General features: G+C 35.4%; 1 long non-coding RNA gene across 1 annotated transcript; it reads right to left on the bottom strand.

Annotated features, from left to right (window-relative positions):
* Positions 1–203: 203 nt before the first annotated feature.
* On the bottom strand, positions 204–1,072 carry LOC140879460 (uncharacterized). The gene is made up of 5 exons (XR_012149426.1): positions 942–1,072; positions 735–842; positions 583–652; positions 406–505; positions 204–294 (listed from the first exon to the last, which is right to left on the bottom strand). It is a non-coding gene; the product is annotated as an uncharacterized lncRNA (long non-coding RNA).
* Positions 1,073–13,602: the final 12,530 nt, after the last annotated feature.

Below are 13,602 nucleotides of genomic sequence, written 5' to 3'. Positions count from 1 at the left end.
CTCCAAACACCCTCCAAAATCAATCCAAAACAGCCCCATCACCTCTCAAAGCCGCTCCAAACAAGCTCTAAAAGCACCCCCAAAACAGCCTCCAAAATAGCCACAAAATAACCACCAATACAACTCAAAGTAGACTCCAAACACATTCCCAAAATGCAGCTCAAAACAGCCCTATTCAAACTCAATATGACGAACTCATGTACATACCTATTCATAGATATCATCTTGTATGCATTCGGCTACCTCAGATCGCACTTCATCAATTTCTTCTTGAGAGTACTCTGCTTTTGTGAACTGTGAACACAAACAAAAATGTATATGAGCTTGAAACAAAACTAAAATAATTTAAAAATTGATAAGTAGATAACTTCCAAATATATGAGATATTGACGAAGATGATATTACAATCGATCGTAGTGCATCTCCCTCGATAGTTGCAACTTTTTCAGTAATTTGCCTCATATATCTCATCACATAATAACCGCATTGCTTCATATCTGGTTGTCTAGGAGCCTGTAAAAATGTCAAAATTTTAATGACTAGTATACCCAATATTTTAGATTGAAATAGAAGTACACATACGCTGATTACTTCCCATTGGACATGCTTTCTTCCTTTCTTTCCTTTGTTTGAATTGAACAATTTTAATGCCCTTCATGTATACATTTAAAATATATGATTTATGAGTTTTCATAATAAAATAAATTAATACTTAAAATTAATTATGAACTCACATTTCCACGACATATTTCCATTCGTCATCGCGAATTCGCTGACTTGCAGAATCCAACAAGTAAACCATTTCTTTGTGAGGTTCAATGACAGTGAGATTCCAATGGAATCTACACAAACACAAGATCATAATTACACACACACATGAAATCGAAACATACAAATGTCTAAGAAAATCAATTGAAAATGATATTATGGATGTTAGTTACCCGCTACTACTTGGCACCAAAACCAATTGATTAACTAATGCACCGATCAGTTGGTCTGATAAAAAGCTTGCCCTCTGGTTCAACCGTTCAGTTTTACCTATTTTGTCATTTGTGGTTCTTTGAAAATTCGGGATGTTGTGTGGATTTAAAAATTTGAATTTACCAATATTGTTTTCCTTGACCAACTTCTTATAAAGATGCCTACAATTTTGAAGAGAATACAATCAGAATTACATTAAATAATACATACCTTACTAATAAAGCAAGTGATTATTATATTTAATAAAACAACAAACAAAGTGTAAGGCAATTTGAAAACTTACCATATGTAAGCAACCATACAATTTGCTGAACACCTCAAAACTTGGGAAAGTCTTGTTGATTTTCACTTCATTATCATTCAGTTGTTGCAAGTGTACTGAGCAACTTCCTTTGTCATCAACGTCATTCTCCCAAGCACCATTTTTGTAGATGATTGCTTCAAGTTTTTTAATGCGTGTATCTTGTTCTTCAAGGCGTGTATCTTGTTTTGCAATTAACTTTTTAGCCTCCACCAACTCTTTCCCTTGCTCAATCATCACCTCTCGGTGAACAATGTCAGTCTTCAAACATCTACCAACATTAAAATTTAATGTTGGAGTGATATGACCTCCAACAGCCCTGACACGTCCACCATGTTCTCCTGTATTAAGCGCTTTGGTGAGGATATCTTCTTTCGCACCTTTTATTTCCAATGTACCCTCAATCTTTTGATGTATATACTCATCCTGTCATCCAATTGAAAGAAATAATTAATTTCAAAAGGTTTTATTGAAATTATACAATTATTGTACTTGTATAGTTTCTCACAATCTTCTCTACTGTTTTTTTCAACTCGTAGCCTTCAAACTCCCCTTCTTTATTGACTCTTCCTTTTTTCCAAATAAGTGCTCGATTGATCTCATCATCGTCACATAAATCATTTACCTACAAATAAGAAAAATCAAATGATATATGTCAAATTCGAACCATTTACACATATGAGAAATAAATTTGTAACTAAATTTGTTAATTGTGCAAGTGCTATAAAAAATTAAAAGGTGCCAAAGGAATAATACATACTATTTCTTCGGCATATCGTGCATATCCTTTGCGAGCAAGGCGATGGGGATATTTGTTCATCTTTCTTCTCTCCTTCTGGATGTCGCTTAGTTGCTAGTCAAATGAAACATTCCACATGTCAAGAACCTTAATGTGTTTTAATTTGCACTGAACTGAAAATTAAACTTACACTGAAGTCATCAGACATGCGAGTGATGACAAAAGAAGTCCAATCATCTCTTGCAAGACCATAGCCACTAGGTGGTTCACTCAACTCTTCTGGTTTGTCAAGCTTGTCCATAATATATTAAGGCCAACAAGTTTCAAATCTTTCATCGACACAAGGTTTTTAACATTAGAAGAGTAACCTTCGGGGACCTTCATTCCTGATAATGAATTGCAAATACTTCTCTTTTCATATTTACTTAGAGTGTAGCAGGCTGGTGGCAAAAACGTTTTCTTATCCCCAATCCTTGGTGCCAATTCAGACCTCACATTCATCTCCATAAGGTCAAGTCTTGCTGCTACTCCATCCTTTGTTTTTCCTGGAATGTCAAGTAACGTACCAATGACACTTTCGCATACATTTTTTTCAATATGCATCACATCAAGAACATGTCGAACATGTAAATGTTTCCAATACTCAAGTTCAAAAAAAATTGATTTCTTTTTCCAGCATTGCTCTCCATCACCCATCTTCGACTGAAGCTTTCCGCTGAATTTTCCCATACGATAATTAATTCTTTCAACTCTTTCCAAAACTTCATGGCCGCTCAATGGACGTGGTGCAGTGTTAAACTCTTGGTTCCCGTTAAATGCCTTCTTTTGTCTTCGATACGGATGATTTGAAGGTAAAAACCTTCGATGACCCATGTATGACATTTTTCTGCAATGATTCAACCTTGTCGAATAAGTTTTTTCTGCACAAATAGGACATGCATAATATCCCTTCACAACACAACCTGACATGTTCCCATATGCTGGGAAATCATTGATTGTCCACAGTAGCACAGCTCTAAGGGAGAAACTTTCTTGTCGATATGCATCGTATGCTTCAACACCTTTATCCCATAAGCATTTTAAGTCGTCAACCAAAGGTGCTAAGTAAACATCAATATCATTTCCCGGTTGTCTAGGACCAGAAATCAACAAAGTGAGCATCACAAATTTTCTCTTCATACACAACCATGGTGGAAGATTGTATGTGATCATTAAAATTGGCCAACAACTATACGAAGAACTCATCAAACTATGGGGATTGATCCCGTCTGCTGATATAGCCAATCTCAAATTTCTTGTCTCGGAAGCAAAATCTGGCCACATGCGATCAACTAATTTCCAAGATGGTGCATCAGCTGGATGACGTAAGTATCCATCACGAATTCTTTTGTCAGAATGCCAAGTTAACTCTTTGGATACCGTCTTATCCCGAAACATTTTTTGAAATCTTGGGATAGGTGGGAAATACCACAAGACCTTTGCAGGAACTCCTTCTTTTACCTTAGATTTGTTGCTCAACTTCCACCTCGATGTCCCACAAGTAGGGCAATTGGCAAGATCTTCGTACTCCTTCCGGTATAAGATACAATCATTAGGACAAGCATGTATTTTCACGTATTCCATCCCTAGTGCACGTAAGCTTTTCTTGGCATCATACAATGATGAAGGCAATTCATTGTCATTTGGAAGCATTTCTCGAAACAAACTAAGTAGATCGGTGAAACTATTATCACTCCAACCATATTTTGCCTTCAAGTTAAATAATTTCACAATGGCAGATAACTTTGTGAATTTAGTACATTCAGGATATAAACTTTTCTCGGCATCTTCAAGTAGCTTATTGAATAGACTTGGATTCTCAGCATACGAATCATATACAGCATGTACCATATCTATAGGTTCTTCAGCAAAAGATGTGTGTTCATCTTGCCCAAATCCATCAGTACCGTTCATTGAGTTCACTGTCATAGATCTTTCCCCATGCCATATCCATGTATGATATGTCAAATCTATACCATTATAGATCAAATGCGCCCTTATAGTTTGAACATTTTTTTTCTTCAAATTACCACATCTTGCACATGGGCAAGGAATTGCATTAGGATCATTAGCATTGCTCATTGCAAATTGCAAGAAAGACTCTATTCCGATTTCATATTCAAGTGATAGCCTATCCTTACGCATCCATTCTTTGTCCATTGTTGATGTAGCTAATCACCCAAAAATGATCTAGAACCTACATTCAAAATAGTTTGTAGGTCATACAGCAAGATCTTAACATAACTCCAATTGCAAATAGTAACCAAATAATCATAAAATTTTGTGACAGAAAAAACAGTACTCATAAGAAAATATAATCCATATTTTTAAAAAATATAACATGAAATATAACATGTCTCATTTTTCTACACAACTGCATGAGAAAAATATTTCTTTTTAAATTTATGATATGTGGGTTAAATAAATTATAAGTGGTGGACAGTCAATCTGATAAAAATATAATACATGAAAATGAAATGATTGGATGATGAATCAGCATCAAGCAACCAATCAATGTCATCACATGGTTGAGAAGTTATATAAAGTTCGTATATAAATCCAGATATTATCGTTTCCTCCAGCCCCAACCATTTTGCTCGCATCTAATTTTGTATCCAGGTTTAAATTGTCGATGACTCAACTCAACATAAGCAACCACAAACGCACACACATAGGAACAAAAAAGGGCATCTACACAATTCAATTATGGAAGCAGTTAGAGATCCAAGTTTGGCTAAATCTTAGACTTGAACTAAATCATCCTGAGTTTTTGCTAAATCTCAGACTTAAACTGAATCATGTCATTCTTCACCCATTTTTTCCTCAAATTCTAACTGAGATACTCCAATCAACTGGAGATAACAAATATAAGAATAGTTTAGCTCAATCAGTAAGCGTTCAATTAAATGTTGTGGATCTACATATACGTTCAATTAAATGTGGTGGATTTACATCTACTTCAATGCACTGATACAGCTAAAGATAATGTTTGCAAAGATGAAGAAAAAGAGGACAAAAAACTACCAAGAAAATTGGAAGACTTTGTAATTCAATTCATGAAATAGATAGTTAGTTGTATACAATAGTTACAAGTTAGTTACTTCAACTAGAATTGTAGAATATAAAAGTGGGGAAAGAGAGAAAAGAGTTAGGCAGTTGTATCTGAACTTTTTTCTGAATCTGAATTCTAATCCAATTCTCATTTTCTTTTCCTGGATTCTTCTATTCCTTCTTTAATTCTCTACGAGATTAGATCTCTCAAATTGGTTACGAATCATTTGGTGCTCTCATTGAGCTCTTAAATCCTTGAGAGTCGATAATGGCGGTAGAAATGCAAGTAGATATATTGGATGAAATTCTTGCGAAAGTCAAATTCCCACAGGAGAATCAAGCTGTGTTAATTGAGAAACAAAACACTAATATTGCATTCTTTGCCAATTCAATGAAAGATTTAACAATTGGTCTGCAAATGTAGGATGCAAAATGGAACAATACAGCAGCTGATATCAACATTTTGCCGCAGCAACGCAGTCTCACTCACCAATCATTCCGAGTTTTCACTACCAGGGCACACAAATTTTCCAGCACACGAAAATCAATTCCAGTCCATGAGTCTCGAGTTGCTGCCCTGCTTTGGGGGAAATTCGGTAAGAATTGAAAGGAGGGTATATAGCATGGTCCCACCAACACTCAAGACTCACTGTGTTAGAGTTGATCGATCAATAATTTAAAAATGTTTATTTTATTCGGCAAAATATTGAACTGCCATCATTTGTTTTATAGTATTGTATCTTCAAAACTTGTAAATAAATTCACATAATCAAACTAACATCATATTAAAATTGCAAACTAAAGATAACTTCACCTTTTTTTAAAATAAATAAAATCAAGTACGATTATCATAAACCAATTATTAAAGAATTAAGAAGGTTGAGTATGATTTTCATTCTCAATCATGAAATTTCACCAAGCAATTAATTTGAATCCATAGATGAGAAAATAAGAAGACTTTATTGATATGTACAAATGTAGCAATACACTTTCAAAACCAGAGAAATGATCATACTAACAAAATAAATCAAGTTCATAACAATTATTCATATTAAAATTACTTATACATGTATAAACAGAATTATATATATTATCATATAATATAAGCACAATTAAAAAAGAAAACAAAAACAACCCAAATAACAGAGAATCAAAACAGAGGATCATCATCACCAAATCAACAATATCATCACATGAAAAATAACATGTGAGAAGAAGGAGGGTAATTGCACCCTTCTTCTCAGAGATTTCATAATCTTTTACTTTTTCAGTGAAGTAAGAAAACATTATAATAACACAGGACTGAGGAAGCAAAAGAACACTTTTGGGGTCCTCTTTTGCCGAGGGAAGAGGAGTAAAGTAAACCTTAGTTAGAACTCTTGAGTTTTCAGTCGAGATGTAGAACAAGCAATGTAGAATCATCATCAAAGATTGTTCAAAAACCAGTCATATAAAGATTATTAAAACAGTCGTTGAAATGGCCTATCTTGGTTGACTAAAGTTTTGTAGTAGCTATTGAACTGTGACGTCAACATCTAAAATAGACTACACAACACAGACATTTAAAAGCATTCACAATCCACAACCAGACATTCAACCACTTTCTTAGACAGGTATTTGTAACTGGGAGCTTTGGTCTGTACTCATTTACAACATGTGGAAGCAAAACAAACAGAAAAAATCAGAGAAGAACAAACCTGTGACTACGAAGTTTCCAACTCCCAAATCAGAGAAGCCACGCAAAAAGCAGATCTAAAAAGATATCGCATTGCTTTAAATATAGCATAATTTATTCATCTAATAATATGTAGCTATAAATATACCTGAGCCCACAGACACGAGGATGAGGGTGTGCCTTATGAAATAATCGGTTCCCCACTTGATAGCTTCCAATGCAAAAGTTCCCTCGGGTTTAGCGTGTCTCCATCAATTCAAGCCTTCAATATGTATCCTCTCACACTTTTCATCAAACGCCTATTGCTCGCTGTTTTACATGGGTCCAGGGGATTTTGCTTCAAACCTGCGAGCAAACCAACAATGATACAGAGGTTTATGTAAAAATGATTATAGTCATCAACATTCACGAAAAGCTCACGATCTTGAAATTTCACGAACCGATTTGGGTGACTTCTGAAAACTTACAATTTTGGATTTAGGGCTTCTTGTCACGGCAGAGTGCTTAACATACGGTGGAGCAGATGGCCAGAAACGAGATGAATCCACGCAAGCGATAGAGAAAAATCACCGGAGAAGGAAGAGATTGGAGTTGCGGCCAGATTTTTCCATCGGGCGTTGAGAGTGCTGAGCGTGAGTGAGGCCGATCGAGGGTGAGTGAAAAGGTTAAGTGTGGGAGTGAGAAAATTAAAGGCGTGACTTGCAAAAGCGATTTTAGGTTTTATTTTTTTTAAAAAAAAAAAATTAATTAAAAATGACATAATAAATTAAAAAGAAGCTTAAAGACAACAGTGTTATAAAACCGTTGTCCTTTGTCAATAAAAAATGCTCATAGACAACAGTCCTGTAAAACCGTTGTCGTAGGTCCAAAATACACGCTCATAGACAACAATCGTTTAAAACCGTTGTCTTATACCCTTAAACGACAACGGTTTTAAGTAAAATGTTGTCTTTTTTATTAACACAAGAGTAAAACACAACGGTTTTAATTAAAACGGTTGTTATAAAGTGCAAGACAACGGTTTTTACATAAAAACGTTGTCTATTGAGTGTTGTTGATGAGCATTTTTCTTGTAGTGAGAGATTCTGGTTATTTTTGTTTTGTAGGTTTATCATGGACGTGCCGGCTGTTGACGTCAGATTCCGACCACCGGAAGTCAATATGTCAGATTTATGTGAAGATTCAATTTCTTTGATCATCCAGAAGTTTGAAGATTATTTGAAGAGAAAAGACAAACAGAAATTTGGACAACAATCTAAGCACCCTAGTTTTCCTGCTCCTGAAAATCTGTTGAGGGTGTCACCTACTCGAGAACCATCTCGACCAAGGTATGTTGTTAATTATGAATCTAATACCAAGAATTTTGATTATGTACAATGCAGGGAATGCAATGGATATGGACACTATGCAATTGAATGTGCAAATCGATTCCACAAAGGTATGGCTATGTTCTTGAGTGATGATGACTCTGACAGAGATCAAGAACAGAATGATGAAGAAGATCATACCTCCCTGGCTGCATTGTTGAAAGAAAAGAGGTGTTTTCAAGTCAATCCACTGGGTGTTACCTCCGGTGTTGCAACACCAAGTCGCAACACCAGTGAAAAATCAGTTTGCTTGAATACATCTACTCTTGGTAATTTTGGTGATCAGGAAGCTGTCACTGATGATATAACTCTAAAGTGTGTACAGAATCTTTATGAGGAGTTGTATGCTGATCGGATCAAACAGAACAAGTTGAACACAACTCTCTCTAAAGAAAATTCTGATTTGAAGTCTGCCATGGCCAAACTTGAAGTGATTCTAGGTAAGAAAAATCTTGAATTCTGCAATGATAAGGGGGAGCTTGAAAAGGTAACTCTAAATCTTGATAAGTTTAATTCAAGTACATCTAAGCTTGATTTTATAATGGGTAAAGATGGTAAGACTGGTCTAGGGTTATAAAAACAGAGTGTTTGAAGTTGGAGAATCATCAAAACCAACAGTGTTTGTGAAAGAAGGTAGCAATACTTCTAGCACACCCATTGTCGCTCTGTCATTCCAGAATTCTACATCAAAAGAGCGTGTTCCTCCTCAAAAGCCAAAGCAATGGAAGCGTCATTTTATGTGTCATTACTGTTTCAAATCAGATCACATCAGGCCCTTTTGTTTCAAGACCAGGAATGACTGCATGTATTGGAAGTCAAAGCTGATGTTGCCCCCCGTGTTGCACAACACCAGGCGCAACACCACCAAAAACAGACCCACAACAAAGAAAATTTGGGTACGAAAGTTTGATTTTCAGTATTTTGATGTTTATACTTCCTTGAAAATTAACTTTGCAGGTTACTGGTACTTTCATAGAGGAAGCTCACACCACATTACAGGTTCGAAAGAACATCGGATTGAACAAAGATGTGGTAAAGTGACTTATGGAGATATTGAAAAAGGAAGGATTGTTGGTAAAGGAACACTGAACGTAGAAGGATTTTCAAAGTTTCACAATGTGCTACATGTCAAGGGACTAAACTCAAATTTGATATCTTTTAGTCAATTGTGTGATGATGATTTTCATGTCAAGTTTGATAAAAATACTTGTGAAGTTTTTGATTATGCTAACATATGTGTTTTGATAGGTACAAGATCAGCAGATTACTACCAATTTGGAGAGGAACGTGTCTGCAACTACATGAAAGTGAATGATCTTGATTTATGGCACCAAAAGTTGTGTCATGTAAATTTGGAGGCATTGAAAAATCTGTGTAAGTATGAAGCTGTCCAAGGTATGTTTATTTTGAATTCTGGAGTTCCATATGTATGTGGTGCATGCCAAATAGGTAAGAAAACTCTCGTGTTGCACCCCGTGTTACAACACTTTGGGACAACATGGTGCATTGAGCTTTTGCATTTGGAGTCAATGGATCCTATGGAACTGGAAAGCTATGGAGGTAAGAAGTTTTTTTTTTGTGTGTGTTGATGACTTCTCACGTTTTACACGAGTAAGATTCTTCAAAGAGAAGTTGGATATGTTTGATATTTTTAATAATTTACTCACAAAGATTACTAACCTACATAACTTGAAGGTTGGAAGGATCAGGACCGATCATGGTAAGATTTTTGAGAACTCTTTATATTTTTGTGATAAGAATGGCATATCACATGAGTTTTCTGCCCCAAAAACTCCTTAACACAATGGCATGGCCAAAAGAAAGAATAGAACGTTGCAGGAGATGGCTAGGGTGATGCTGAGCTCAAAGAATATCTCAAAAATATTTTGGGCAGAAGTCGTGGATACAGCTTGTCGTGCATTGAATCGAGTATACTTAAGGAGTGGTTCTACTATAACTTCCTATGAGATTCTCATGGGAAAGAGGCCAAACCATAAATTTTTTCATGTTTTTGGCTGTATTTATTTTATTTTGAATGAAAGAGATCACCTAGCCAAATTTGATTCCAAAAGTGAAAAATGCTTGTTTCTTGGATATGCTTTGAATAGTCATGCATGTAGAATGTGTAATCTGAGAACTGGAGCAGTTATGGAATCTATTAATGTAGATTTTGATGATTTTGCAGATATCGAAGGAAAAATTACTAAGGATGATCTGCTGGAAATTTTCAGTCCATTGAAAGATCCAAGTGTTGTCTCTGATGTTGCAACATCAAGCACAACATCGGGTCTAACAGTGACTGAAACTGAAGATAATCAGCCAAGAAATGATTATGTTGTTTTGATAAATGATGTTAAGGACATTTCAAGCAAAATACAGAAGAACCATCCATCATCACAGACTTTTGAAGATGCTTCTGGAACAATGCAAAGTCGGATGAAGGACAAAGTGGACTACCTCAAGGTGATTGGGTTAGTATGCGTGAGTTTCATGTCCACAAACGAGGTAAGGTTGATTGAACATCTTCTTGAAATTGGCTTCAAACGAGGTAAGTTTGATAAAACTTTTTTTATTCAAAAGTCCAAAGGTGAAATACCTGTTTGCCAAGTTTTTGTGGATGACATCATTTTTTGTGCTTCTTCTCAAAAGCATGTTGATGATTTTGTTGAATGCATGTCTTCCATCTTTGAATTGAGCATGATAGTTGAGTTGAGTTATTTTCTTGGTTTTGATGTTAAGAAAATACATGATGATATTTTTCTGTCCCAAAGCAAGTATGTCAAAATTTTGGTGAAAAATTTCTGTAATGAGAACACTAAAAGCATGAAAACATCAATAGGATCTAGTGAAAAGTTGGGTAAGAATGGTGTTGCGGCCGGTGTTGCCAACACCATGTACCACATCGTGATTGGAAGTTTTTTGTACTTAACTGCAATTCATGCTAATATCATGTTTAGTGTGTGTTTATGTGCTAGGTACCAATCTGATCCTAAGGTCACACTTTTAAAAGAAGTAAAATGTATCTTAAGATACACCTTCGACACCTTGGATTTGAGATTGTGGTACACTAGGGACACAAATATCATTCTTGTTGGTTTTACAGTGTGTTTATGTGCTGGGGTTTTGAATGATAGAACATGCACTATGGGAGGGTGTTTTTATCATGGAAATAGAAGTTTTTGTTCACAACTCCTTTGGATGAACCAAATGGTAGAGGATTATGAATTTAAAAGTGAACCCCCCATTTGTGATAATTTGAGTGCGATTGACATTTCAGAAAACCCAGTTCAACACTCTCGCACAAAACCCATTGACATTCGGCGTCACTTTATTCGAGATTTGGTAGAAAAAAGTGTGATCCGAATGGATTTTGTTGGAACTAATAACCAACTGATAGTTATATTCACAAAAGTTTTAGTTTTAGAGAGATTCTCTACTCTTTGGAGGTCTCTCAGCATGTGTGCATTATAATCATTTGCTGGTGTTGTCGCCGGTGTTACAACACCATAGATAACACTGCTGTTTTTTCTTTTTCATGCATGTTTAGGATTTTAGGCATTTTGCATTCACTTTGTGATGTGTAGTGTTTTAATCTCTGTTACAGTGATTCGACTGATGCCAAGTTTTTCAGCAAAATTTTTATTAAACACACTGACCCTTGTTTATGGAACTCTGACTAAACCACTAAGTAGTTGAGGGATGTACGTGTATTCCATGTTCTTGTCCCATGTGAAAGGTGATTTTGCAAATTCAGTGTTAAGCTTTTTAATAAGTTTTATGACCAATGTCATATGTACAAACTTTATCAATAATCGGAAGAAAATGGAAAAAGCTACCTAATTGAGTCCAATGAAGACTGTTCTTTTAGTGTGCAGGCTACCACTTCTGAAAATTTTCTGAAATCAAGGGTAATCAAGTGTGTATGTCTCAAATGCTTTTTGAAAAACTATGGTGTTGTTGATGATGTTGGAACCATGAGAGGCAACACTACACTTGTCAACATATCATTTGCTTGTGGTTGCATTTTATTTTTATGTTACATTCTGTTTTAGGCATAAAATAAGACATGCATATGCATTCAGAATTGTGAATATTTTTTGTTCAGGGTTTGACGTTCTAAACGAACAAATTTGGTGAAATACTCTATCTACTGAAAAATGAATTTTGTGATTAACAATGATGTAGTGGAGTTGAGCCGATGTGGAGTTATTTATGGGAATTTTGATTGCTTTCAATCTCGGATTATTTTCATAGTTGGGTTGGATTTTATTTCCTCGATTTGAAAAGTTTTACCCATAATAATTTTCGTTGGTAAGTGTTTCTAGATGAGTTTTTCAGAAGGTGACTGTTTGAATGTTTGAATTTCTTTTTACTGACCAATGAATTTCTTTTAATCATATATTACTCATTGATTTGATCATTCTTATGCTTAATTGGTCTTTGTAGTCATAAAATTGTCTTCCTACATTCTCTCTCTTTGATTATATTTAAGCTTATCTGATTTCTGTGCTAATCAGATTGTCTTTTTGTTTTTGGTTTTTCCAAACATGTGCCTAATTATGATGTCATTGAGGAAGAACCGGATGCAGATATGCAACAAAAACTTGCAGATAATAGGCCTAATATGTTTGGTATTTCATCTTTCATCTCTGAGGATGATGAATTTGAGGAAGCGAACACTAAAGATTCTGCTGGTGATGATGTTGTGAATGGTGTTGCCAACACTGGAGGCAACACTGTTTATGCAGATTGTGACATGTCACTTTCCTTATCTCACAATTTATATTCAGAAGCTTCTATTGTTGATTGACATCTGTATGTCAACCATGAGTTCATTGAAGAGAAGAAGATTGATCTGGATGCTTGCAAGAGGCAGAATTTGGTTGAATTTGTTCAAGACTCGAGGTCTTTTTGCTACTGTTTTTTGATTTTGTTCATCACAGTCGAAAGACTTTTTTGGAACTCTTTACAAACCTCGCTGCTGGTGTAGATGCTGAGAAATCTACCAATTTTGACAGAGTGTCTGTGCATGAGCGAATATATGTTTGATTCAGTTGTTATCACTGCTCTATAACGCACTTTTGATGTAGAAGAGAAAGGTGTTCTGCTGAAAATCAATTAGTGTTGTGAAGAACGAGACTCCTTCAACCAAATCTACTATGATAACCAAGTACAAGGAGTGATAATTTTTGCAATTGGAACTTGATTTCTTTTCAAGTTTGTTGAAGTTGATATTCAAGTTCATATTTCAATTTGCTGATGGAGGTTGATAAAGTCCACAAATTTGCCTTTTCCATCCCTCATCTTTGGGATTCTGGAATAATATGGCTTTATCCGAGACATTGATGTGTCTTTGTCTCTGGTTGGTTAAGAATTGAAGGCTGCTCATATTTTGCTAAAAGGGAAAATAGACCTAACCTGGTCTGAATTTGATGTTGTGCCTCGTGTT

The sequence above is a fragment of the Henckelia pumila genome, chromosome 2, assembly GCF_033568475.1.
Source record: "Henckelia pumila isolate YLH828 chromosome 2, ASM3356847v2, whole genome shotgun sequence".
In the NCBI taxonomy this organism is placed as follows: domain Eukaryota; kingdom Viridiplantae; phylum Streptophyta; class Magnoliopsida; order Lamiales; family Gesneriaceae; genus Henckelia; species Henckelia pumila.
The sequence above is the reverse complement of the archived record's forward strand: the minus strand, read 5'-3'. Positions and strand labels throughout refer to the sequence as shown.